General features: G+C 43.5%; 1 protein-coding gene, 1 long non-coding RNA gene and 1 pseudogene across 5 annotated transcripts in view; 2 read left to right on the forward strand and 1 right to left on the reverse strand.

Annotated features, from left to right (window-relative positions):
• LOC308470685 overlaps nt 1-27684 on the reverse strand; it is a 46592-nt gene that overhangs the window by 15843 nt on the left and 3065 nt on the right. For all 3 annotated transcript variants that reach the window (XR_013982552.1, XR_013982553.1, XR_013982554.1), the window contains exon 2: nt 566-679. This is a non-coding gene — a long non-coding RNA (uncharacterized lncRNA). The remainder of the gene's footprint in view (nt 1-565; nt 680-27684) is intronic.
• On the forward strand, nt 10430-11687 carry LOC308471816 (cyclin-dependent kinase 9 pseudogene; annotated as a pseudogene). The gene has a single exon. The product of its transcript is annotated as a cyclin-dependent kinase 9 pseudogene (transcript).
• OTOP2 (otopetrin 2) overlaps nt 21519-27684 on the forward strand; it is a 43086-nt gene continuing 36920 nt past the window's right edge. The window contains exon 1 of the mRNA XM_080993816.1: nt 21519-21741. The gene's annotated coding sequence lies outside the window, so the exon portion shown is untranslated. The remainder of the gene's footprint in view (nt 21742-27684) is intronic.

The raw sequence follows: 27684 nt of genomic DNA on the forward strand, positions 1-27684 counted from the left end.
GAAGCTGTACACTGGCTCCCTCAGCTAGTAAAGCGAGATGAGCACTGCAACTCCAGTCGTCCACAACTGGACCTAACGGTCAGGGGTCCCTTTACCTTTTTATCCAGATATCTAGAATGAGAATGTTTTAATCTGTTGTGTGTTGCACCGGTCCCCACTAGCAACCCACCAAGGAATGCCTCACCAATGGAAGTAGTGGCTGTGGTGATAGATGGCACCCAGCAAACAGTTGTCACACACTTTAAGAAAAACAAAACACCACCACCACACTCCCACACAATGCACTTCAGCATGTCCTGCGTAATATGTGATTTTTATGTTGGATTCCTCCCAACTTACTACACTATCTCTGGATCAGGAAAATCCAAATTAAATTGGGGGTTGGGGGTAGTAGTACAAACTGAACTTGGAACAGGATGTTGTGTGGATAATGCACAACACACACACACACACACACACACACACACACACCTGGGACACATCAAACCCACTTTACAGAGGCCTGTGTTCACACCTTGAGTCAATATTGGTGATGAGGAACTGAGGCTGAGAAATAGTGATGTACCTAAAGGTTCCAAATGACTTGAAAAGTAGGGTGGGATTTGAAGTGTCGACAATCTGGTTCAAAGCCTCAGTCACACGTCCCCAGCTCTCGAGGTCACTTAAGCTTCTCTGTCATCTACGAACTTGTAAGGAAACACATAAAAAAGCCACAACAATATCTTTTTATGGTTGTTTATGCTTTGAGGCCTTCTTCATGGGATCTGAGCAGCCGTTTTTCATCTCACCATATCTGTGGCAGATAGTTGTGTTACTTTGTTGGTGTTCCTTGTCTTTGACTGACTAGGATAAGGAAACTACAGAGGTCAGAGGTTTCCTGAAGCATGAATTACGATGAGAAATAGGGTTGAATGGAAATATGTACTACTCCTCTAGTGTGTGTGTGTGTGTGTGTGTGTGTGTGTATATAATCTGCCTGCAATCCAATAAACCTGGTTTTGAAGGCACTGACAGAGGTGGGCATTTCTTACTTTCTTGGCAAGGTGTTTTCTTTTTGAGAATCTCCCTTCCTATCTCTTTCTATCTAGTACCCTAGTACTCTGATCCCTCAGAGCTTGCCAAGAAGATGGAGGCATACACCTTACACCAAAATGAGAGCTTCCAGAGGCATTCCTAGGGGTAACTGAAACCAGCTCCTGCTGAGGCCTCAAGCCCAGTGGGGGTGCAAAAATCACCTATCAGGTGTTGAAGTCCTCCCAATACTGGGAGCACCCCTCTCACCCAATGCTCAGCACTCCAGCATCTGTTTTGCTGGCAGAAGGAATCCGCTGGGATCTCTAGCAGGAAGAACTGCTGCTCCTGCTGCAGGAGGAGGAGGAGATGGAATGGCCTCCAGGCATAGAGCGGCGGGTGTGTCCCATTCAGCCCCAAGGAGCCATGGTCCTCCTGTTCAGGCAACCTTGCCTGCTTCTCAGGTTGTTGTTTTTTTCAGGGGAGAGGGGTGCCTATACAGCTCCTTGCCAAGGGTGCAAGGGACACTAGGTATGCCTCTGAGAGCATCCACCTTATACCCTCAAGTGCATGTCTCATCTTCAGGCTCCTCTAGGGAAATGTGAAAATTTGTAGGTCACCTGCCACCTCCTATGGTGTTTTGTTCCTTAATTGATTTATTTAAAGCCGGCAGGGTGAAACCAAATGCAGGAAGAAACGAACGATGGACTCTCCTGCTTCCATTGCCACTTATATAACCAAATTACAACCTGGTTTAGACAATTCCCGCCTCAACTCTTATGGGTAATTTAGAGCGCCGTCCCACTGCTTGTGATGGAATTCCTAACACAACTATGCAAGTACATTTCCAAGCGATGATTGATGTAAATAACTTTTGGGCTAGCCATTATGGAGTCGTGAGAAGTCCCAAGGAAGGGTGTGTACAATTTCCTGGTCTGGTATGTGGAGAGAAATGAAGGCTGTAGGCCTCAGAGACCCCAGAGCTATGGCAACAGAAGAGTAATATGTAACTCAAAGGGAACTGGGCCCTGTTAGGTGACCATAGGGCCAAACTAGCCGATACATTAGCTTTGTATCTGGGCCCTTAAATGCATCTTTAAGCCAGCTGGCTACACATCATTTAGTTTGGTCCTGCATGGCACATAACCCTGAAGAAAGTATACCAGTGTAAGTCAATGGCTCGCTCACACATCTTGAGTTGAGATTATGTAAAGGATAAACAGTAGGTGCTTAACTTGGTCATTAGGACACATTAATTAGGCTTGGCAAGCAGTAGCTGCTAAATATTTGGCAAAGCTGGAGGATTATTGGCTAAAACCCAGGTTTCTTCCTCCCTGGGCACCATATTTCCCCCTTTATGTTTAAGACTTAATTTCCAGGTGCCATTTGAAACTGGCAGGAGAAGAGAAGAGACTGGTTCATTTGCAGGCGTGTAGGAGGTTATGGATCCATTAGTGCTATTATGTGTGCTTGAGGCCTGCCGGGTTATGAACTCAGGGTCAAACTAGATCCGACTTGAAGTACCTGATTCAAAACTCTGCTTGTGTTTATTTACAACATTCCTACACCGCCCATTAATAAAAAGTTCTCTGGGTGGTTCAAGAACAAAAGTTAAAACCTCCATGAAGTGAAAAAGCAGAATGCAAGCATAAAATCTGATGAGAATAAAACCAGTATAAAGGCAGCAACAGAAAATAGTGCAAAGAGCATTAAAAGAAACCCTGAGAAAATAAAAAGGCCTTTTGCCACAGCATGGGTCTCAGGAGGAAAATCTCTCTAGTGAGAGACTTCTGCAACCAGGAGTGTTGAAAAGGCCTTCCCCTAGTGACAGCCAGTGTGGTGTAGTGGGTAAGAGCGGTGGACTCGTAATCTGGCAAACTGGGTTCACTTCTCCACTCCTCCACATGCAGCTGCTGGGTGACCTTGGGCTAGTCACACTTCTCTGAAGTCTCTCAGCCCCACTCACCTCACAGAGTGTTTGTTGGGAGGGAGGGAGGGAAAGGAGATTGTTAGCCGCTTTGAGACTCCTTAAGGGGAGTGAAAGGTGGGATATCAAGTCCAAACTCTTCCTCCTATTCTTCTTCTTCTGGCCACCAGCTTCAGTTCAAATGATGTCTCCTTGCCCTACTTTGTAGAGGGCAGACCTCTGTTTGAAAGTGTCCTCTAGAGCAGATTTCTTCAACCTTTAGAAACTCAGGACCCACCTTTAACCCAAACACGCATTTACGGACCCATTCCTTATGCTTTTACCATATTCCAATTTAAATGTTACAAATTTCTTTCAAAATTGGTATTTATACACTTAAGCTACCATATGCAAATTGGAGTCCTCTTTTGCCCCCTACTTTTTTTGGTGTCACAAATCATAATCTCCTATATCCCACTGATTAAAATTGGGGTGCTCGTTTGGCCCCGAGTTTTTGCAGGAGCCAGCTGACTCACGCAAGAGCGCGAAACCAAAGAACGGGCGTCTTTTGGGCCAGAGATCTAGCACGAGCTGCTAACATGTGCCAGAGTGCCCAACCAAAAAATGGGACATTCCAGGATCCAATCAGAAGCTGGGTTGGCTTCTGTAATTCCAGGATGTCCCCCTCAAATCAGGATGGTTGAGGAGTATGGCAGATCCTCAACTTTGGCAATGCGTGGCTGACCACCCTATGAGACGAATTTATTGAGGACACCCAGAGAAGGGCTTCTTAAATGAGTCTGTTGAAACAGACTGGAAAGTAATTGGAAAGTAATTCAGAATTCCCCGTTCTGTGTCTGGGGAAACCAACTGGTCTGAGCTGGTGAGAAAAGGGAGATTAAGCCTTTCCTCCTTGCTTCCTAACCCCCCCCCCCATATGCTATTTACAACTAGGGCAAACAGCTTCTTTGGGTGGTGCTTTATATTTATAAAATATTCTTTTAGGCAATAATCCTAGGTGCAATTACCTGAACATTAATACTACTGAAATCATTATCTATAATTATAATATTAAGATTGCTGTGATAGTTAGTTACATATTCACCCTCCTAGACATTTGTCAGCTGGGAACTAGGTGCAAGCCTTTCAGTAAGGGAGAAAATAGAAAATTACCTTTTACCAGCTTTGTCTGATTCACAAGCTGGGGCTGTTTGTGGACAGGGATAGACTAATCACTGTAGTCAATGCCTTGGTAACTTAAAGACTGGGTTACTGCAATACACTTTATGTGGGGCTGCCTTTGGACATGACTCCAACTAGAGCAGAATGCAGTGGCCTGGTTATCCCTCAACTTTCCCAGGAAAACAGGGACTTCCCATTTTTTAACACGAGAGCATGGCAGCCATTTTGGGATACTCTGCCAATAGAGATTCAGCAGGCACCTTCTGTTTCTAAATGCCTGCTGAAAACTTTATATTCCATCAGGCTTATGCAGGGAACTAATAATGCATATTTCCATAGTATAGGTAACTCACAAATTGTGCACATTCAACTTGTGCACATTCAGCTTTACACACTTGGCAAATAAAAAATAAAAAGGGGTGGGGTTCTAAGAAAAATGACTTTGGCAACCCCAATCACCATCAAACCCAATGTATTTTTGACTATATACAATTTTGGATTTACAGGTGATCCCGGAATGGAACCCTGCATAAGTTGAGATTCATTTGTAATTGGCTGCTTTCTGATTTAAACATTTTCGAATGGCATGCATTGTCCTTTACGTATGGTTATTGTAAACCATTCTGATTCTTTAAAAAAAATGAATAGCAGTATATAAATATTTTTTATAAATAAATAAATATTGTTGTTATGCACAATGGCAAATGTCATGATACAGACATTTTCATCAGTTCCAATGGCTGGGTGGGGGAAAACCCAGTGGATATAAAGAGGATAGTAAGAGTTGCTGCACTATCAAATGCAATATACAGTACATATAAACAAATCCTGATTATCCTTCTTACTTTTGTGGTTTAGAGTCTGCCCTAAAGAATTCACCCTTATCCCGTTATGCTAAAATGAAACAACTAGTTGTCACCGTTCCTTTGTATTGTGAGTTGTTTTTCCCCGCACTCCACCCACAAGTCGTCACATATGGACCTGGAATTGCTTATAGAGCCACAACAGAAAGCACTGTTTACTTGCAATGCAGAGCAATGTGCCATCTCTTGTGGGAACAACAGGTCCAGCCAGCCCCAAAGGCCTCTGTGACGCTGTGCAAACAGCCAGAGGGAACCTTGCCCTAATTCAATAGTGTTAACTAGGGGCAGGTGATAGGGGAACCTGCCTCAAGTGCAGCCTGGACAGGAGAGCAAATTGGTCGCGTTAAATCATCTAACATTCCACTGACAGCTGCTAAAGCAATACTTCATTTGGAATAATTTGACATGTTTTCCAAGCCGGTAGCTGAAAAGTCAAGAAGCACAGGTATCAGCTTGCTCAGGGTGCTGGCGGAAACAGCAAGCCAGACTTAATGACATCCATCTAATTTGCCAGTAGGCTAAGCCTAGCCAAAGAACCTTTATACTGCAGGTGAGGGAAAAGGAAATCAGAGATATGCAACTTTCCCCAGATTTTACCATTCATTTCCCAAAGGAAGTTAAGGTTCTCCGCATATCTGCATTAGTTTGTTATACACACACTCCAGAAAATGCATCAGCCTTTAAGTACAAATTTATCCTAATATGCAATTTTGGTGTGCAACTCTGCCCAAGTGGTGAAGTGCCCACGTTTGACACTTTGCAGGCTGTGACTGGAAATTGCATTTCCAACATTTCACAAAAACATAGGGATATGATTGTATCACGCCATTTCCCATACCAAGCCTGAGCTCCTCACGACTAGCACATATGATAAAAGGCTTCCATTCACTTGATACATGGACCCCAGACCCCAATTATTTTTAATGATCCCCAAGTTCCCTCAACATTTAAAAAATATATACAGTGGACGCTCGGGTTGTGAACGTGATCCGTGCGGGATGCACATTTGCAACCCACAGTGGCGCGTCTGCGCACGCGCAGGTTGTGATTTGGCGCTTCTGCGCATGCGCAACCTCCAAAACCCGGAAGTAACCCATTCCGGTACTTCCGGGTTTCGGAGCGTCCGTAACCTGAAAAAATGCAACCTGAAGTGTCTGTAACCCGAGGTATGACTGTACTGCAGTGTGATTTTTTTTATCTCGGGTGGTGGTGTCATGCTCCCTCTCCAGCCATTGTCAACAGCAGCAGAACCGTACCCAGTAAGCTACCTGCCACTTCCTCATTCATGATCGCTTTTGCAATGCTCAGTCATCTTTGAGGACTTCTGGGAAGCCTTGTCTGCTCACTGAATGATCGGCAGCAGCTGGCTAGTCCCAGCAGAGATTGCACATTAAAGCAGCCACTGTTCTGCCATGCCAGAAGTTTCACAAAGCCACTTTTCTGAGCTAAGTGCTTGCTGAGCACCCTACATATGTCAAGTACTTGTTTGATCAAGACTGGAATCAGGAAATTAATTATCCATTGTTTTGCGATTTGAGGACATTGACGCTGCTTATATAACAAAAACAAGAGTTCCCAAATTATTTAAGAGTTAATGAATTAAATTTAATGAAATGATGCTGAATTATTAAATATATGTCTGGCAATACCCTCTTTGTGCGCTTCTGCCACACCCACTTTGGCATGCAGTCCCCAGGGAGATGGCCAGGGGACAATGTAGGCCTCAGACCAAAAACGGTTAGCTAGCCCTAATTTGGATGCAGCTCCTCTGCATACTTCCAGTCTGAGCTCACTTTTGGTGCAACCTTTCATTGAACATTCCTCCTGGTTTGTTGGCACAAAGTTTACAGGGAGATTAGATGACATCACCTATTTATCTAGCATTCAGTTGGATTTGTTTATGGGGAGTTTATGTGCAGACCCTTCAAGTGTCCCTATTTTTCAGGGACAGTCCCGGATTTAGAGAAGCCGTCCTGGTTTCTGATTTGATCCCCAAATGTCCCGCTTATCCTTTGGACATCCCTATTTTCATCGGAGAAACGTTGGAGGGTATGGAATTATGCAACCCCAGAGCCCAGGAGGTAAGTAACTTGCAACCTTTAGAAGACACCTGAAGGAAGCCCTTATGTTGGAAGCCACCCAGAGTGGCTCTGGCAGCTGAGTCAGATGGGCGGGGTACAAATAATAAAATAAGAATTATTATTGTTATGGAATAGGATGTCCCTATTTTCATCGGAGAAAGGTTGGTGTGCATGTGATGTTGGGTCTAGCAATCATTACCCTACATCCACTGTCACTCATTACTCTACAAGTTGGGTCAGGGCAGCCCACCATGCCACTTCAGTTGAGCTGGCTGTCCAGCAATGACTGACTAGGGGGCAATCTGGATGTAGCTGTGCTGAGGAGAGCTGTGGATCCACTTGGTGCACCTGAACTAGCCAATGCCACCCTGTGGCTGGCCCTGTGCGGAGATGTGCAGGTCGGGGCAGTGCCAGCATCATTAGCAGGACAGCACCAGCCACTGCACATATGCAAAGCAGACCCAGAACTCCACTCAGCACAGCCACCAAACCGGAGCATCCGCTGTGGGCTTAGCTGTGTCATTAAGCCCTCCCAGGGAATCCATTGTTTGCTTTGCAATGCATGCCAGAGGCTGGCGCCAGGCCTATTAAATCCCATTAGGAGTAAACATGCATAGGATTGCACTTCATGCTAAAGTCTATGGCGCTGCAATGTCATTGACTGATTGATTGATTGATTGATTGATTGACAGGCAGACATGGAAGAGGAGCCACAGAAGAAACCTTTCGAATTTAGGAGAGATTGGATTATAGTTTCGCTGTGCCTATAAAATCAACGTGCATGGATTGTTAGTGTGCAGGACAGCAGGCCTTGGACTTAGGTGACACGTGTGCTTGCACAAAGCAGGTTATAAACATACTTAATGTGGCTGACACTGACACTGGCATCTCTCTTGCACATCCTCAGATGAGAAAGAAGCCAGCCAGCCCTGTTTTATGGCAACAAATAATAACCCCTCACAACGTCCACAGTGCACCGTCACTACCATCCAAAGGGCTGGGCAAGCATTCTGTTGAATTGCTCCTCCTAGGAATTATAATTTGGTTTCACATGCCCTGCACTTACCCAGCAGCAGCACCTATGCTAAAGAGCTGCTTGAAAATTCCCTGCTGCCACCAAACTAAGGATGGAATTATCTGAAAATCTCAATGTCAAGTTTATCCGCAATATTTTCCCCCCTAATTCCTGCCTCAGTCGTTCTCAATGAGAAGTTTACTGGTTCTATTAAAAACACAAACAATTCTTGCACAGTCTACACACACACACACACACACACACACGAATAATATTACTAGGGGCTGCCAACCCGGCTTGCTCTATTCACCAACCCACCAATCCCTTTGCCAACCCTCTTCCCCCACACCCAGCCAACCCCTTCTCGTTTCCCAACTGGGTAGGCAAATGAGCAGGGTGGGGCTAGATGTGTTTGATTTGCCAAGATGTTATAAACTATATTAACATACCCGCCTACATTTCTCTGATGAAAATAGGGGCCTCCTATTCAACAATAACAGTAATAGTAATAATAATGTGTTTCCAACATATATATAAATATAATAAAACATTAAACATGAAAACAATTCCTTGTAAAGGACTGCCTTCAGATGTCTTCTAAAGATTTTATAGCTACTTGTCTCCTTGGCCCAGGGGTTGCATAACTCCATACCTTCCATTGTTTCTCCAATGAAAAAGCCACTGCCGCAATAAACAAGGAAGTAGGGTTGCGGGCGTCACACCCCTTCCTCACATTTGCGGGGGCTGGCTCCAGCCCCCGCAAGGGAATCCCCGCCCGTGTCATACCCCGGGCCAGCCAATTGGCTGGCTCCGGGGGCGGGGCCTCGGCTATTTAAACCTGCTGCAGCCGAGGCTCCTCCTCTTTTCCTCCGCTGCTACAGCTGACCCGGTTTTCCCGCCCATCCCACCCCTTTTTAGGATAGGTTCTCTGACGTTGCTATGAACTCCGGTTGGTCGCCGTCAAAGGGCGTGGTAGGAATTTTCCCAAATGGCAGATTGGCTCCAGCCATTTGGTTTTCGCCTACCTCGTAGCAAACCGTCACAACTCTTCGGTATTGGCAGTTAGGCATTTGTAGGGGTACTGTCCTATTGTTATGCAAATGAAGGGGGAAGGAGCGCCATCACCTTCCCCCAAGCAAGGGTAGTCCGGTAAAGGATTCTGGGGGGCGTGGCCTTGTCCTAAGCCTAAGGAGGTGTGGGCCCACGGCACGCCCCCACACGGTGATGCCTGGGGGAGGTCCTAGTTGACGTGCCTCAGCAGGACTCCTCCCTCAGGTGATTAACCCTTCTGGCCTCTAGCCAGTTAGTAGTTAGGACCAATGCCTAAGCCAATACCGCTCAATTCCTGTAATCAATAAAGTTGTGGCCTAATTTGACCCACTAACCTGAATTCTTGTGTCCTGTGTCTTTATTTCCTCGGGGGGAGGCGGGAACTCGCCACGCAATAGGAATAGCCTACCATACCCTCCAACATTTCACCAATTAAAATAGGGATGTCCTAAGGGAAAACAGGACATTCCAGGATAAAATGAAAAGCTGAGACAGCTTCTGTAAATCCAGGGCTGTGCCTAGAAAATAGGGACACTTGGAGAGTCTATATTAATGTCAACAGAGAACTGCCAACATGTTCATCTCCCGCCACCCATTTATCTTCAGCATAATAGGGGCATCTCTTACGTAAGTTATCATTTTGTAATAAACCCTGTTGGAAATTACCTTCCAACCTTTCAGTAGCATGACTCAACAGAAGTTACATGTTTAGAGTGTGAGGTTAAAAGCCTCTGTGCACTTAAGTAGGCTTCAAGTGAGGTTGTCAGTCTGTAATAACCCTTCTTAATAAACAACCAGTGCAATGGCCAGGGAACTGTTGCCTAGGGACTTGGTGCAGGTAGCACTCCAACCAGCTAGCTCCTCACACACAAAGTGGCTCAGAAGCGTGACGCATGCAAGGGAACGAGGATCCCTGCCTGCAATTAGAAAAAGTGGCAGCTTGCCATTTTCCTGTTCAAAAAGAGAGGGAGCAAAGCACATTACTACTACATAAGTAGGCTGTTCAGATGAGCAGATAGTTATGCAGTCAAAGCTTGCTGCACTAACATCTGTCCTGGCAGTATTATTATTGTTGTTGTTGTTGTTGTTGTTGTTGTTATTAAACTAATAACCACTCTGATTTTTACAGTTCTCATGCTGTTGCTTATTGCTTGTTCTTATTAACTGGGCTGCATTAAACAACTGTCACTTTTTTTGCATTATTGTATTCGGTGCATTGTTGGAAACTGTCCTGGAATCACATAAACGTCTATAAACTGTCTTACAGCCCGCGTCCTGGAAGTGGCGTTGGTGGCGGCGGGATGAGAGGAACTGCAAAGAAATGGAGCGGCTGGGTGAAAGTGCTCCCGGAAACATGCCGCTGCGCCCCTCAGATGGAGACCGGCGGCAGCCAGAAGAGATCAGGGGCACCGGCTCCGCCATGGCCTAGCAGTGCAACACGGTGGAATGTCTCTACTGCGACAAGGTCTCCAAGTACGAGAAGTTGGCCATGATTAGGCAAGGCACCTTCGGGGAGGTCTTCAAAGCAAAACATCGTCAAACAGGCAAAATTGCATTGAAAAAAGTGTTGATGTAGAATGAAAAGGACGGGTTCCCCATCACAGCCCTACGGGAGATCAAAATCCTCCAGCTACTCAAGCATGAAAACATTGCGAATCTCATTGAGATCTGCAGGACCAAAGCCTCTCCGTACAACTGCTGCAAGGGCAGCATCTACCTGGTATTTGACTTCTGCGAGCATGACCTGGTTGGACTCCTTAGCAATGCCCATGTCAAGTTTACACTTTCGGAGATCAAGGAAGTCATGCAATTGCTCCTGAACGGCCTGTACTACATCCACCGGAATAAGATCTTGCATCGGGACATGAAAGCAGCCAACGTGCTTATCACCCGTGATGGTGTTCTGAAGCTGGCCAACTTTGGCCAGCCCAATCGCTACACTAGCAGGGTGGTGACTTTGTGGTATCGTCCTCCGAAGCTGCTTTTGGGGGAACGAGATTATGGACCACCCACTGACGTCTGGGGCGCAGGATGCATAATGGCAGAGTTGTGGACCCGAAGCCCCATCATGCAGGGAAACACAGAACAGCACCAGCTCACTCTCATCAGCCAGCTTTGTAGATGCATCACCCCGGAGGTATGGCCAAGCATGGATAAGTACAAACTGTATGAGAAGGTGGACTTGCCGAAAGGGCAAAAGCACAAGGTGAAGGAGAGGCTAAAGGTGTACGTCAAAGACCCATATGCTCTGGATCTCATAGACAAGCTGCTGGTCCTGGATCCTGCCCAAAGGATAGATAGCGATGACGCCCTGAATCACGACTTCTTCTGATCCGACCCTATGCCTTCTGATCTCAAAAACATGCTCTCCACCCAGAACCAATCCATGTTCGAGTACCTGGCTCCTCCCAGGAGGAGGGGTGGACATGTGCCACAGCAACTTGCCAATTTGGGCAGGAATCCAGTGGTGACCAATCAGACAGAGTTCGACAGAGTGTTCTGATGGCTGTGGACCAAGAACAAGAATGGAGTACTGGTTTTCAATGGAATAACGAAAACGATTTGTTTCAGCTGTTGTTTTTTTTACTGTTGCAAAGCAAAACAAAATGAACAAAACAAAAATTGGTGGGAAGAGAACAAAACACCTGCGGGTCTGTGTTTTAAGAGCTGCAGGGCTAGATTAAACACTGTCTGGAAAGGTGTGTAGAGTTCTGCCTACCTGGGCTATCACAGACTGAACTGCAGCTTTTCTGTGCTTGTTGATTTCTGAGGTACTGAAACAATCTTGGTGAACTGTTTTTCGGGGTTGTTGTTGTTTTTAATTCATTGCTTCTATGAAGTTGCACTGCTAGGAAAGTGTGTATCTTTTTTTTTTTTAATGATATTTATTGAAGTTTCAAAAAATACAAAAAATACAGAATACAGAAAGAAAAAGAATAAAGTTTTTAAAATATAACCAAAAAAGTAAAAAATAAAAAGAAACATACCAAATAAGACAGTTAAAAAAAAACATTAATTTTCCATAACCTATCTTCCCTACACTTATTTCCCCGGACCTCCTCATACCTCCCTTTTTTGTATTCCAGTTCAATTTGTTAGTTCAGCAAATCCTTACCATTAAGCTTTTACCCAATTGCAAACCTTTTTTCATGTCTCTTAAGGCATTACAGCTAAAAACCTCTTTGTTTCTATCCAACATCCTTCTAAGTTTCCTTAATTTTACAATATTTCTGTAAATAGTCTTTAAATTTCTTCCAGTCTTCTTTCACCGACTCTTCTCTCTGGTCTCGGATTCTGCCAGTCATTTCCGCCAGTTCCATGTAGTCGATCACCTTCATCTGCCATTGCTAGGAAAGTGTGTATCTGGTGTGCAGGAGGATGGAGCAGACTGGGTAGGGTCTTGTGTCCAAGAATGGCTGCTGACTTTGAATCATACCGTGTGGCCTGTCCACTTCTATCAGCAAATTCCACACACGTGTTGCTGCAGTGGGTTTGTAGCAGTGGTCTCCAAGATTCTGAGAAAACCCATATTGTGAGAAACAGTTTGTCATGTACTCAATTGCAGCTACAGGCCATGGACAGTTGCGAGAAGACTTATTCTTTTTGTACTAACCTGTGACGGTAAAGCTCCCTTTATCTTATCTGTGGAATGTTGCTTAGAAGAACCAAGAAAGTCTGTTCGGAACAATAGTGAAGGCCATGAAAGAATGATGGAGCTTATGTGAAAAAGGGGGAAGTTAACCTTAAAAGGAGTGAGGAAGGATGTGGTTTAACAATTAGCTAATGAATATGTAATACTTCATGTATGTCAGCCAAAAATAAAGTATATTAGCCTCTGGGCAACCATGGCAAGGCACTCAGCTTTTGGAAGTATCCTCTGAGTATCCACTGCTTGCTGTCAGCAAACAATAAATTTACTTTCCTTTTCTTTGTTGCTGCGTTTTGAAGTTTTCATTCAGTCTGCAGAGTCTTGCAACAGGTTGGTTAGGGGGGCCAGGAAGCAAGCTGCAGATCTCCCAGGCTTTGGTAACAGAGGTAGCCTTCCCATGGTGGGTGAGAAGAATGTGGCCATCAAACCAGTGTTTCTTGGATTTACGTCCTCAGCTGTTCGACTACAAGTCCCACCATGCCTGGTCACTGGTTCTGCTAGCTATGGATGATGGGAGTTATAGTCTAGCAGCTGGTGGCCAAGGTTTGAGAAACACTGAATTCTTATATTTTTGCTGCACCACTATGTAGCTCTGCCATGGATTTTGTAGACTTCAAGCTTCTTAAAAAAAAAAAAAAAATCCCAACAGTAGCAGTAAATGCTCACTTACTTGGACCTAACAAGGCAAGAGGTCTGATGACTTTCCATTCTGGGTATGGGTGGGATACTTATCTGTATTACACTTTTATCATGTTCTGGTCTTTTTCTAAATAGCTCAACTGTAATAAACGGTATTTGCATACACACACACACATACATACAGTGTCTTACAAACTGGACAGATAAATAAACTGCCATGTTGTTATTACTTGTATACTCCACTTTCCAATTAATATTTCTCAAGGTAGTTTAGGACGACGATGATCAAATTTTTAAAAAACCTACAGGTTTGCACCAATATACAGTTTACAGTTGAATCAATTAAATTCACCACAACAGATTATATGGGTATACATAACTGACACAAGACAAAGGGGCAGTTAAATTTCAGGCTGGCAGCTTAAAATAATAGTGCGGCAGTCGGAAACAGAACAGACCAATTTAACATCAACTTAAAACATGGTCACTTCAAATATTTTTTTTAAAAAAGGTAAACAAAGCCCCCCCCCCCCCCTTAGCAACAAGAAGTAAAAAAGCACTAAGAAATAAAGGTCTGGCTTCAGGCCTAGCATATGAACGAGGCACTAAGCAAGAGTCCCAGTTGTAAGTACTGAGAAGCCCCATTCACCTTACCATCACATACACAGTGGTGCCATTTAGTACTTTGCAGCAGAAGTCCAAGGCCTCACCAAGTGCAGGCAGGGCTCCCCAATGCAGCCTGGCTGGCCAGCTGACAGAATTTGTGTAACTGTGACACATTTGGCTTCTGAAACTTCCATTACAGTGGTTTAAGTACTTAATTCGTTCCAGAGGTCTGTTCTTAGCCTGAAACTGTTCTTAACCTGAAGCACCGCTTTAACTAATGGGGCCTCCCACTGCCGCCGCGCCGCCGGAGCATGATTTCTGTTCTCATCCTGAAGCAAAGTTCTTAACCTGAAGCACTATTTCTGGGTTAGCGGAGTCTGTAACCTGAAGCGTATGTAACCCGAGGTACCACTGAATAATGAAAACCAGATGCTGAGCCAGTGAAAGGGTATTGACTACCAGGAGTAGGTATTGGGCTTAATCTGTGCATGATTTGGAATTTGCATCTATTTAGCTTAGAGATTGCCTCCATCCATACTTTACGCACCACAGGAGGAACAGCAGTGTGGTGTTAACAAGACAGGTACGGTATGTCATCCTATAAGCAGCCTGCAGAAGGACATTCTCTTCAGAGGACTCCAAGCCTGACTCAGGTCATGAAACATTTAGCAGGCATTCAGGTGATGCTTCCCTAGAGATTTTTATGGTTTTAAGCATGCAGTTTTAAGCATGTCTGTGTGTATGTATGCGATATTAAATGTGTTTATTTTGTACATGGAGAGCTTTGGGCAATGGGTGCTTTCATTTAAAAAAAAAAAATCACAATGGGCATAATCCATACATAAAACCCTCCCACTGAAACTGATGGGACTGAAAACACCTATTTGAGGCAAATTTTGTACCTCTTTTATAAGAATAATAATCAAATTTATTCCAGTCATTTATAATGTTGATTTTAAAAAAAAAAATCAATCAAAATTTCAACATCAAATAAACAGAAACATACAAAATGTTTTTCTTTTCTGGCTTATACATATGCACACAAAAAGAGAAAGAGAGAAAGAGAAAGCATGAATGAGAGAGATCAATCAGTTGAAACTGAATTTTATGCATCCCACGTTTGCATATTTTTGTATCATCTACACATCACTGCCCTCATCCAAATGTCAGTCGGTATTTTCTTCCCATTCCTCAGACAGGAAAAATATGTCATTTGTTATACACAATCACTGCTGCTGTGGATGTTCCTTTTTTGCAGTGGGTGGTTTGTCATGTGTGGCGACCAGTTATACTGCTTTCAGTGCTCTCTATTGCCACACCTCCAACTTCCTCACCTGAGCACAATGAAACCGTTTTGTTTCTGTGGCCTACACAATAAGAGTGTGCCTGTTTCCTCTGGCTGTTGAAGGCATGCTGTTGAAGGTGCACATATATATATTTGTTTTTAATGCACCAGCCTTGCCCAAAACTACACCTGCACAAAACATCCGCATTAAAAATAATATAGAAGCATAGAATTGTAGAGTTGGAAGTGATCCCAATGGCCATGTAGTCCAACCTGCTGCAATGCAGGAATCTCAACATGTGGTTCCTCATCCAATTTGAAATCATATTGGACCCTGCTTAGCTTTGCAAATGCGCTAGCCGTTTTGTTGCTGCACCACTAGGAGATAATTTGGACTGTCATCCTCTCTTGGCTGTCACCCAACAAACACAGTTAGAGGCTCTTGTAACAATACAGGCTTAGCAGAAGACACCGTTCTCAGGAGTCACAATTCAGGAGCAGGACAAGAAGTTCAGAACTGGATGGAAGTGATGAAGATGTCCCAGCAAGTTTTCCCACACCTCCTGCCAAAATTTCAAAGATGAGGCATGGTACACTAACTCACAAGGCTCCTACAATTTTGCCTGCCCCACCACCGCTGCTTCCTCCTCTTCCATCAGAGCCTGTCAGCCCAAACCTAAGAGCACTGTGGGGCTCAAGACTTAAACTGAATAACAAATATGGCAAGTGGAAAGGGGGAGAGTCCAGGTGACATGAGCTCATGCCACACACCCCCCTCCCCTCCGGTTCTACAATATGCATGAGCATGATAAGTGAGGGAGATTCACTGTGCAGATATGATACACTGTTATATGATGTAGCATAGATAGATAGATAGATAGAGGAGAGAGACAGATACTCAATATACCAGTTCAGTGCAAATTGCTTCTCGGCAAAAAAGAAAAAAAAGGTCTGTATTAAAATTTTGAGCAAATATTGATCCATCAGGATATGGTCAGGATTTGGTAGCCTTCCACTCACTCAGATCGCATCACATTAAATTCAGACTCCTGTCTCTCGTCACAAAAAAACTCCCTCCCTTACCTCCTTGACTTATAGCTGTTCAGAACACTGGCGATTTCACTTTTTGTGTTGGCGAAAGCAGAAACAAAGCAGAAGGAAAAAGATCCCAAAACAACCACTTGGTTTTTGTGTGCTTGGGGAGTGAAATGGCCTGGGAATGAGCTTGATAGCACCTTAAGAGAGACTTTGCAGGGGTGAAACATGGTGGGCGGGGGGGGGGGAGAGAACAATATTGGGTCCGTTTTAAACTGCTGTGTAGACAGACCAAGCCTGGATAGATCCCACTGGTGTGGACTGCAAGCAACGCATATAGTGTCTAAAAACCCTGGAGTGTGTGTGTGGACCCTTGCAAGCCAATAGTTCACACACATGAAACAATTCTGAACCACCTGTTTGCAAGATTACAAGCATCCCTGAAGCTGAAAGAAAGATTGATTCCAACCTGTTTATAAAGCATCCATCCTGATTTCTTTGTACAAAGGTTGTATAACTTACCATCAATTGATGGCTATGCCACGCTTTCTTGTACCATTGCAAGCAATCATTATCCCACACATTCCAGCACATTTTCCCACCACTTTCCTCACCGCAAAAAGTCTATTAAAAGAAAAGGTGGATTTGTTGTGCAAGAGAGCCAAATCCACTTTAATTGTGCAATGTGAATTTTCTCGTTTGCTATTGGATCCCACCTACAAACTAGCAACGGTCTGAAAACAGCCAAATCAGTTCATGTGTCCAGTGTCATGTATACACATGTCCATCTTGCATTGTAAATTAAGATGCTAATTCTATGAATGCTTATCTTTACTTATTCATAGGACACTTAAACTTATAATTGATATGTTACAAAAATAAAAACAGGCCCTGCCTGTAGGCGTTCAACTGGAAATCAACCTGTGCAGTCAAAGTGCTTTTTTAAACTTCAATTGATTTCAGTGGGAGAGAATTAAGCATGGGCTTAACTTCTGTGGATCATGCACTTAGTAAATATCATCTCAGAAAAGGGCCTCCTGCAGTGCAGTGAGGCTTAAATTCTGAGTAAACATACATACAGGATGCATATGATGTAACGTTTAGTGTCTCCCAGCTCAATATGTTTTAATAAATGCTGTGTGGTGCCATAGGGATTGATCATCAGCTCTTATTGCCTCGCTTATATTACGGGAGAATCCTGTAAGGAATGAACACTGTCCAGAAGAGGAGATCTATTGCGGAATAAATTACACCAGGGTTTAGCCAGTCATCACCTCTTCTGCCCCTATTTGTCAACTCCTTTCAATGATGCTGGAGAGAAAATCCCTTGTCCCTCTCACCTTTCCTCATTCCTCTGGGCCCTTTTCCCACGCCCAGCAAAACATTCCAAAACATTTCCAGCAACATTCCACCACATCCTTTTTCTTATTAGTGCATATTTAAATTTGATTGTTCTCAAGAGTGATTTCCCATGAAAACATGTTTTAGCACACACACACACCCCGGTAGCTTTTCTTTTTCGCTTTCTAAAATCACCATAGGTAAAGGTAAAGGGACCCCTGACCATTAGGTCCAGTCATGACCGACTCTGGGGCTGCGGCGCTCATCTCGCTTTATTGGCCGAGGGAGCTGGTGTACAGCTTCCGGGTCATGTGGCCAGCATGACTAAGACGCTTCTGGTGAACCAGAGCAGCGCACGGAAACGCCGTTTACCTTCCCGCCGGAGCAGTACCTCTTTATCTGCTTGCACTTTGACATGCTTTTGAACTGCTAGGTTGGCAGGAGAAGGGACCGAGCAACGGGAGCTCACCCCATCGCGGGGATTCAAACCACCAACCTTCTGATCGGCAAGTCCTCGGCATCAATTACTGGCATCCGTGGGCATCAGATTCTCCATCTCCTTGGTGCCTAACAAGGCACCCCTCTCTTTTTTTTAACTTGGAGGTTGAGGGAGATGACCATTTGGGCCAAAACGAATTTCAACAGATGTACTGTTAAGTTAATAATGCAAAGGGCTGCCCTGTATGCCTGCTATTGAGCAAGAATTTTGCTAGTTCAGTAGGCAAACAGGGTAAAAGGGAAATTAAGAAGGTAATGAAATGTTTTTCTTCTGGCTTTTGTGAATGAGGCACACAATTTCGAAATGATTCTCTAGCAGAAGCCAAATTTAAATATGTCCTTACCTGCTCAAAATGTCCCCAAGTAACTACTCAGAATTGCTTTTTTTTAAAAAAAATAGAAATGTGTAACTTGTGGTTTCTCTGCATTCTTTCCTTACTTTTCTGTGTTTTGAAGAGGTTGTTTGAGCAATTCCCACTGGCGCAGAACCCACATCGTGAATGCTGTACTTTCTACCACGTCAGAGTAATGGTTCAGGCCTGGTCTACACCTTGTAAAAACTGAGGTGCTGACAGTCGTATACTGATAAAAGTTATTTGGGTGCCAGCAGAAAATGGCTGCCATGGACAGTAAGAGAGACAGAGACAGAGAGACTGAATGACAGACTGACTGACAGACTGACTGACTGACTGACTGACTGACTGGCTGGTACTCCGTGTTGGTGAGTACTGTAACAGAAAAAAGCCCTGACATTATTTTTAAAAACAGCCTGTTCTTGAATCCTGATTCTATCTTCTGAGGTATTAGCCACCCCTCCCAGTTTGGTGTCATCTGCAGTTTTAATGAGTATTCCCTCAATTCCTTCATCCAAATCATTTATAAAAATGTTGGACAGCACCAAGCCCAGAACAGGAACCAGTAGCACTCCACATATAGGGCCTTGGTACGGTTTACCAGGATAATAGAACCATAGAATTGCAGAATTGGAAGGGACCCTGAGGGTCATCCAGTCCAACCCCCTGCAATGCAGGAATCCTACTCACAGCCATGTCTTGGTGGGCTCAAACCACCAGCCTTCTAGTTAACAGCCAGACACACTGACCCATTGCACCACAGGCTCCCTTAATGTGTGTGAAGAACTTTGAACACTTAAAAAATTTAGTTGTTTCTGTTTTGCTGTTTCTGTTTTAACTATTTGCGTTTTTATCTTGTATTTTAATCTTTTGATGAAGGGTGGTATATAAATCTAAAAAAAGAAAGAAAAGCGTTATATAAATTTCAGTGGTTTGTACTGGTACCAGAGAACACACGAACCCTCCAAGAGCTTATGTCATCAAAGGACCATACAAAGAGAATAAATCAACAAATTATTACTACCACTATCCTTTTGGGTCTTTGGACTGCAATAAAGAATTGACTGATACTACTGCTATGATCATGTAGGCTTAGTACTTTTCATTTTAGAAACGGAATACTACTTTGCAGTGTTTTTTTTAAAAAAAAATGTTTAGGGGTACTCTCATTTTGACTCAAGGAAATCACCATTTTATAGTTCAAATTGTGGAAAAGAAATACAGTAAATGGACAAAAGTACAAAGATTCGCAAAATGTTTATGGGTATGCATACCCCTGCGTACCTCCAGAAAAAAGCACTGCTACTTTGTAACCCTCAAAAGGTAACGTGGAAAGCAGTCCGTCTTTTGTCCTCCTCGCCCCCTCCAGTTAAATTCTTTAAAATGAGATACTGGAGCTGAAGCCATCTATACATGAGTAACATGTAGTTGTGCACACACATGCACATTCAGAGGGCGTTCACACACCCAAGAATCCTGGGATCTGTAGTTTGCTAAGGGTGCTGGGAAATATAGTTTTGTGTGTGGGTGTGAACTGCAGTTCTCAGAATTCTTTATGGCCAGTGATTTAAATGTATGGGATCTATGCAGCCTCAAATGTGTGTGGGCTGGTCAGGTATGATATTGTAGTTGTTCATGCTGTTATTTTCTTCGTTGTGGCCAAACCCGGGAATGCAGGTAAGCCCTGGCCCAGCTCAAGCTTCCTACTGACCTCTAGCGGTATAAAGAAGCAAGAACAAATGGAACTGAAGCAAGCCACAACCTTGCTTTTTAAGTGCAGAGACAGGGGACCTGGGGCCTCCCCCTACAGCTCCCATTATTTTGACTATTGGCCATGCTGGTGGAGGCTGATGGGCATTGGAGTGCAACAACATCTGGAGGGCCACAGGTTCCCCACCCTGGTTGAAAGTGTATTTTCCAGTTCTCACTGCATATGGGGGCAGGATAGGATAGGACTGGGCAAGATCTGTGGCTGGGAAGATTTTGCAGAGAACATTTGCGGTGGCACGCACTTTCCCAGCTGGTGCTCAGAGGAAATGCATGCCCAAGTAGCAAAACAAAAAGGTCTGTTTTTGCTGTGTGTGGTTCCTTGTTGCCTGAAATGCACTCTCCAGAAACCTTTTGCTTTAATCAATGGGAGATTATCATATCGACAGAGAAATTCCCTTTTGTTGCAAAGCCAACTCCTTGCCATTTGGGCCTCAGCTCAACTTTAAACAATAAAGAGTAAATATTGGCTCTAGTTTCACATAGTTGTTAAAAGGTGGCTGTTTTCAGCAGCCCTCCAGAGGTTGTTTAATTGAGTCCAACAATACCCAGAGAGCTGCAAAGTCATCCACCCAGATGTAGAGTTTCTCTACTGCCGCCGCCCCCCCCCATGAAAAACTGAAATTAGTAATAGGGTTTTATTATTTATTCATTAATAGATTTGTACCCCACTTATCCATGGAGGCCATATATTCAAAATGGCTAACAAGAAAATCCAAAAACCTATCATAAAAACATCCAATATAATTTCAAATGAAGCCTGCTCTTATTTTGATTCCACCTGGCTGAAACCATTTCAGTTCAAGTCAATCAAATTTCTATAACCAGTTCAGCACAAAATAGAAGAAAATAAAATGATGCTTAATTTCTTACAGGTGAGTAATACCCATTTCAGAGTCAGAGCAGAACAAGATGACCTAGTGACAGAAGCCAGTGTGTTTTAGCATTACTTTCTACAATAAATCTGATCTGCTCTAGGGTGAAGTTCCCTTTGCATCAATGGGCAGAGTTCTTATCTACACATCACACAGAAAAGCAGTAAGTACTTTATTTCACAATTCCTTCCCCCCTCCCCTCTCCATTTCAGTGTAGAAGGAAGATGGGAGAGAATTCTCAACTGGTTTGCCCAATCACAGCCAACTTGCACCAACTAGGAGTTCTGCAGGTCATGGAAAGGGGTGGGGCTGTGGTTCAGGAGGCAGGGAATCTCATCAGGATTAAAAGTGCTATATAGAAGCACCTGCCAGAGTCATTCTGCTCTCAGTTGCCCAGTGCTGCATCATCAAACAGCTTCCTGGATCGTCTACTCAGCCTGGATTGAAGACAAACACCTGTGCTTTCTTCTTATCCCACTTACTACCTGATACGCCTACTGCAAGCAACAGACCTCGGTACATCACTTCTGTAGGGATAACCAGCACACATCAGGGGAACATAAAGAAGAGTGATGATGGAGCAAGGTAAGTGAAGCAGGATAACTTTTTTATCGCCTTTTTTTTTTTAAAGTGGAGCTTGGAATATGCAAGATCAAGAACAGCAAAAAAGAGTTCTGGCATGCTGAAGTTTACCATTAAATAATGTACTGATTGCGTTTTAAAGGGTTTCCCCTTGTTATGCCTTCTCTTGCTGATGAGACTGGAAAATCTGGGATGTTAAATAGGTTCTGAGCTACTAGTATTTGGTTTAGCTTGTTGATGGTATTCCTGTGCCTTCCTCTGCCTCCTCCTGAAAGTTGTTGTCGTTCTCGTTTGAAGTCTCTGTGCTTTTTTGTGCCTTACCCATCTTTGAACTCTAGGAGTGAATGAGTAACATAACCAGAATTCTGCCTTGGTCCTCATCACACAGGAAGATCACTGGGCATTAGTGGTGGCTGTGCAGCAAAACAGTCATCCAGCTAATTTGTCACATGTACAAGTTGGGTTTCACCCTGAAATAATGTGCCACAGAAGTCAATAGTTCATCTCTTTAACTGGTTGAAACTTGATCTAAGTGCATGTTGGAGCCATCAGACAGTTCCAGGACACAGGCATGGGGTGGTCAGTTAGTTTCTGCTCAAAAAAACATGAACTTAAAATATCAGACAGATATGGGATTGTAGACTAGGTGGAGGTGATGTGATTTGATGTGATTGATAGGTTGTCAGTGGCACATGCACTTATTTCCCACCCCACTCCTCCTCCTTCTATTGCCTCTGGTCAAAGATGTTCAGCAGGGCTTTGAAACGCTGAAAACTCATTTGGCCAGAGGCAATAGCGGTATCAGTGCCAGCTCCAGGTTTGGCCAAGATGCCTTCAGCCAACCTTTCTCTTTTCTTCTCTGAGTTGACCCACCTTTAAACATCTCTGCCCTTTTGCTTGTCCTCACCCTCTGGACTCAAGAGAAATGGTTGCTGCTTCATTCCTGCTGCTTAAATATCCAAAGAGGACCAATGATTAGGTAGAGCCAGAGATGAAAGAGTAGCAAGGCCAGGAGGCTCTTAGCGTTGATGATGGGCTCTCTGCAGGGGTGTAGACCTTGGCAAGTGCCTGATGATGATGATGATGAGATCCTGAGCCTAAATGCCAGGGAGGAAAACCAGTGAGTGCAACTGTGAGCATCAATGGTTTTACTCAGCTATCTTCAACTCTCTTTGAGGAGGACAGGAGAAGAATCTCTTGACTATCTCCATCCTGAAATATCTATAATTCTTTGTGTGCCTCCTAGGGTGGCAACACAAGAAGAGGCCTTCTCTGCAGCGGCTCCCAGTCTGTGGAATGCTCTTTCCAGGGAAGTTCGTCTGGTGACTTCCTTATACACCTTTAAGCACCAGGCAAAATGTTGCTTTTTAACCAGGCATTTGCATGTTTTGACTGACATCCTATGCCCTTTTAAAATGGGGGGGAGTGTTTTTATATATTTTGTGGTTTTATATTTTGATTTTGTTCTGTGAACCACCCTGAGACCTCTGGGTATAGGGTGGTATACAAATTCAGTAAATAAAATAAACAATAATATAAAGCCATAATAATCCATAATGTAACTGAGAAAATGGAGTCACTCTTTGAAATAGATAGCAACTTTATTCCATGGCTACAACTTCTGTCTTCTCAAAATTACATGCAGAACATAGATTGGATCTTAGTGTTGTGCAAGGATATTTGTCCAAAATGTCAGGCAGAGAGGTTTACTGGTACTTTTTCCTTCCTTGTAGTTTATAGAGCTGTTGTATATAATTCCTTCACCATTAATGTTATGTCTGCAATCCAGCAAGTGGATTTTCAGGCTTCATTCCTCTTTGTTTCACCATACATAGGTCTTATTTTATTTTCTGCAAAGCTCTCATTTATTTCAATAGAATGTACAGTACGGGTGCTTCCAAACTACCGCTATTTTGGGATGGAATTCAGTCACAGACCAGCAATTTCAGGTTGTGCAATGGTAGTTGAGGTTAGGAATTGTGCAACAAAACTTCTTCCCAAAAAGTTCAGGCTTTTTGCTGTAAGGCAAGTGATGGGGAAATGAACCAGAAAGTGTGGGATAACACCTGTGTCTTCCAACCTCTTTGGAAACAAATCAGGATGACTGCTGAATAAATGGTTTTTGCTTGAAGAGGCCTCAGTGTCATGCAGGCTTGCTTGTAGTCCACACATTTCCCTCTGGCTTTTATCCTTCCTTTCTTATTTGTCTTGCAAAGCAGACAGCTTTGAAGCCATTTAGGTAGATAACTAAGAGTGCAATAAATACCACGGGGGGGGGGGGAGAGAGAGAGACTAAAATTTTTATTAGTTAGTAATACACGGAGGCATAAAAGCAGAATGGTGACCACAACTATTTTTCCCAAAGAAAGAAGAAATGGGGCAGAGGTGGGTGTGTGAAGCATTGTTGCTTGGGAGTGAAAAGTTCAAATGTTACCTTACACTCTAAGTAAGCAGCTTCAGAGCCTCGCAGCAAGATTCATAAAACTTTTAGGGCAACACCTTTCCCATAAGATGTCCTGTTTAATTTCCTTATGGGTCCCAATTTTGCAGAAAGGAAGTGGGTTATAAGTCTCCTTGATGGCTATGTCTTCCAGTTAATTATTTGGGATCCGAAATAACTAGCTTCAGTAGAAGTAAATTGCACACTAATGTTTTGAGGACGACAGCCTTGCAGATAAATCTTATGCTGCCTACAGGCAGCACTTTATTCCATTTACTCAATGTTTATTACCTGTTACGGTAATTTCTGCAGTGAGGCTGATACTGACCCAAGCAAGCATGCATAAAATTGCAGCCTTGGCTTCCTCACTGTTAAACGTTATCTCCCCATCTCAGTCAGCCAGTCTCAGGGCCCCTCCTGCCTTGTGTGTGTTTGCCTTTTTTGCTGGTGTCTTCTGTGACACGCCAGTGATGCAATAATTGTGCATTAGTGGTAGATTTACTCTGGACCATCCGCACATCATTCTGCTTTATTAGTTGCTCTGCTATGCTTCCTCTTTGTTACTGCATTATAGCCATCCGGACAGGCACTTTTGCACTACAGTGGTACCTTGGTTCTCAAACTTAATCCATTCTGGAAGTCCGTTCCAAAACCAAAGCATTCCAAAACCAAGGCATGCTTTCCCATAGAAAGTAATGCAAAACAGATTAATCCATTCCAGACTTTTAAAAACAACCTCTAAAACAGCAATTTAACATGAATTTTACTCTCTGACGAGACCATTGATCCATAAAATGAAAGCAGTAAACAACGTACTGCAGTCACACAATCAATCAATCAATCAATCAATCAATCAGTAGCTGAACTGAGTTCCACACAGTCACAAAAAAAAGTCACAAAAACATAAAATAAATAGCAAAAAACAGACAGACCTCAGTGTAACGCTCAAAACAGAAGTGTGGCACTCAAATCGGGAGCGTAACATTCAAAACGGAGTAAGTTCAGCTTCCGGAAAAAGTTCGCAAACCGGAACACTTACCTCTAGGTTAGCACTGTTTGGTTTTGAGTACCAAGGCATTTGAGAACCAAGGTACAACTATATAGCACAATAAAAATGGGACAAAATAAATAAATAAGCCAGAATCTTGTGGTATGAAAAGTTACAGGATTTCAGCAGACACGAAATGAGGCAGTATGTCCGCCCCGAAACATTTGCAGGCACAAATAGTACTGAAAGCAAGATCGCATATACCTACGCCATCTGTCACGGATGCTATCGCTGAGATTCCTGCATTGCAGGGGGTTGGACTAGATGACCCTTGGGGTCACTTCCAACAACTGTTGTTGTTGTTGTTGTTATACCCCGCCCACCTGGCTGGATTTCCCCAGCCACTCTGGGCAGCTTCCAGGACATATAAAAACATAACAAAACATCTGCAATACTATGATTCTACCCAATACTATCGCAAACACAAGCACAATGAAAAGGATGTATGGAGAAGCCCTATTATCTTTTTAAAAGATTAGAAAGGACAGGATGGCACAAGATTGCTCCTTAAACTGCATGTCTAGTGACTACACTATGGGCTTGGGAAAGATGTGGGGCCATAACTTCTATCCAACTTTGCATATGGTTTAAAAGTTAAACTTTAACTCATCTGCTAGCGTGGACTAAAGTGTATTGTCCATTGATGAGCTATGTTTGGTCTGTGTGTTGCCCAAACCGCTATGGCCACGTGAAGGTAGACCTGGGAACAAATGAGGAGGGGAGTGGCTTGATTTACCACAGGCACTTCTGCATGACCGAAAGAACTCTTGCAGAGTCTCCAGCTTGGTGCAAATACTTCCAGTTGCAATGTGTGTAATTAACTTAGAAGCACTCTCTGTTGCTAGATATCAGCAAGGGCTGAGTCACAGGGAGGAGACACCAAAATGACTAGGGTGAGCACATGCAGTGACTCTAGCTGGGATGCCAAGAGTCTATTAGTGGTTCAGGCATTTGTGTTTCCTTGAAAGGCTGTTAGGCACAAAACTGGAATCTCTCCATCTCCATCAACTCCACATTGTTTGTTCTGTGACTGGTTCTCCCTTGCATTCCTGTGTGGCGGATAGGTAATGCGGCGTTTATGGATCTGCGCTACCCATAGCAGGCAATCTTAGGTGCTTGAGGCTGCAATCCATGTATACTTATAGTTGGGAGTAACTCCCATTCAGCTTAATAAGGTTTAATAGGGTGCTGAGCTTCTCTGCTGTAGCGTCTCAGTGGGCAAAGCTGGTAGATTTCCAGAACCCACACCTGATCCTGAAAGAAGAAGCAGGGGGGATCTATAAGATTGTACCAGTTTCTCTTCCCTTCCTTCACATGTTTTGCTAACTCTCTCGTAAGCTGGTTTCCAGCACCCAGTTGACTTCTGTTGGCTTTGGCCCATAATTTTCCATCTGTGAGAAGGGAGGAGACTGCCAGTATCCACGTTTCAGCCTTGTGACATTTGGCAAGTCAACTCCCAGAGTCATCATACCAAGCATACCTGTCATAGGTATCATAGGTGCCAGATTGCCTCTTAATTTCCAAATCTGATCTCCCGGCTGCAGAGACATGCTGGAGACTCAATGAAAATATGGAGCAGGGGGACGCAGTTTTAAATCCTTGCAATTCTATCAGATTATGGGCTCCCCTTACCCACCCAAGACGAGAATTACATAGGAACTCTGTGCCGGGGATATGAAATGATGACCAGGTTAAAGGACCAGCTATGAGAGTGCTCTTTTCCAGATTACATGAAGGAGCAGTGGGTGTTTTGAGATACCAAACGCTGATCCCATTATTTTCATTATTATGTATTTATATACCGCCTTTCCTTTTAAGAAGAAACACCAAAGCAGTTCACAAACCACAATCAACCACAAAATAACAAGAATAAAACCAAATGGTAAAAATGCAGCCATACAGGTCTAGCACAGGTCTTCCAAAGCTCTGGAGCAATAAAATCATTTCCTAGGCAATGAAGTAGATCCCATGTTTATGAAGAAATAAAATAAGGTCTTTTTTATTCTAATGCAATGGTTTGGCTCTCAACACTTCTTCTAAAAGAGACGCATGTTAGAGGTAGTTGCAAAATGTGATCAAAGTGATGAGGTGACAAATATACACATGGCAATAATCTGCAATGGATTTTATCACTTCATTTGAAAATTGGGAACGCTCATATTTATGTAAAAACTCCAAACTGGTACCACCACTTTTTAAACCATTCCCCCACCCCCTCTACTTCCACAACTTTTATTTAGCATAGCCCACAAAGAAAATAAAATATTATTTGATGCATAATTGCAGTTGTAACTGGTGATTCAAGCATGCATTTTTTTCTTTCATGATTCCACAGCTGCCCTCTCGCCCAAATGAAATATTTGTGCAGATCAGGATTCCTCAGTTTCATCACAGAAAAAGGATACATAATCCCAGGTTTCTAGCTCTTAAGACTGCCATGGAAAGCTTAAAAGAGGGT

Source organism: Podarcis pityusensis (genome assembly GCF_964106645.2).
Source record: "Podarcis pityusensis genome assembly, chromosome: 2".
NCBI lineage: Eukaryota > Metazoa > Chordata > Lepidosauria > Squamata > Lacertidae > Podarcis > Podarcis pityusensis.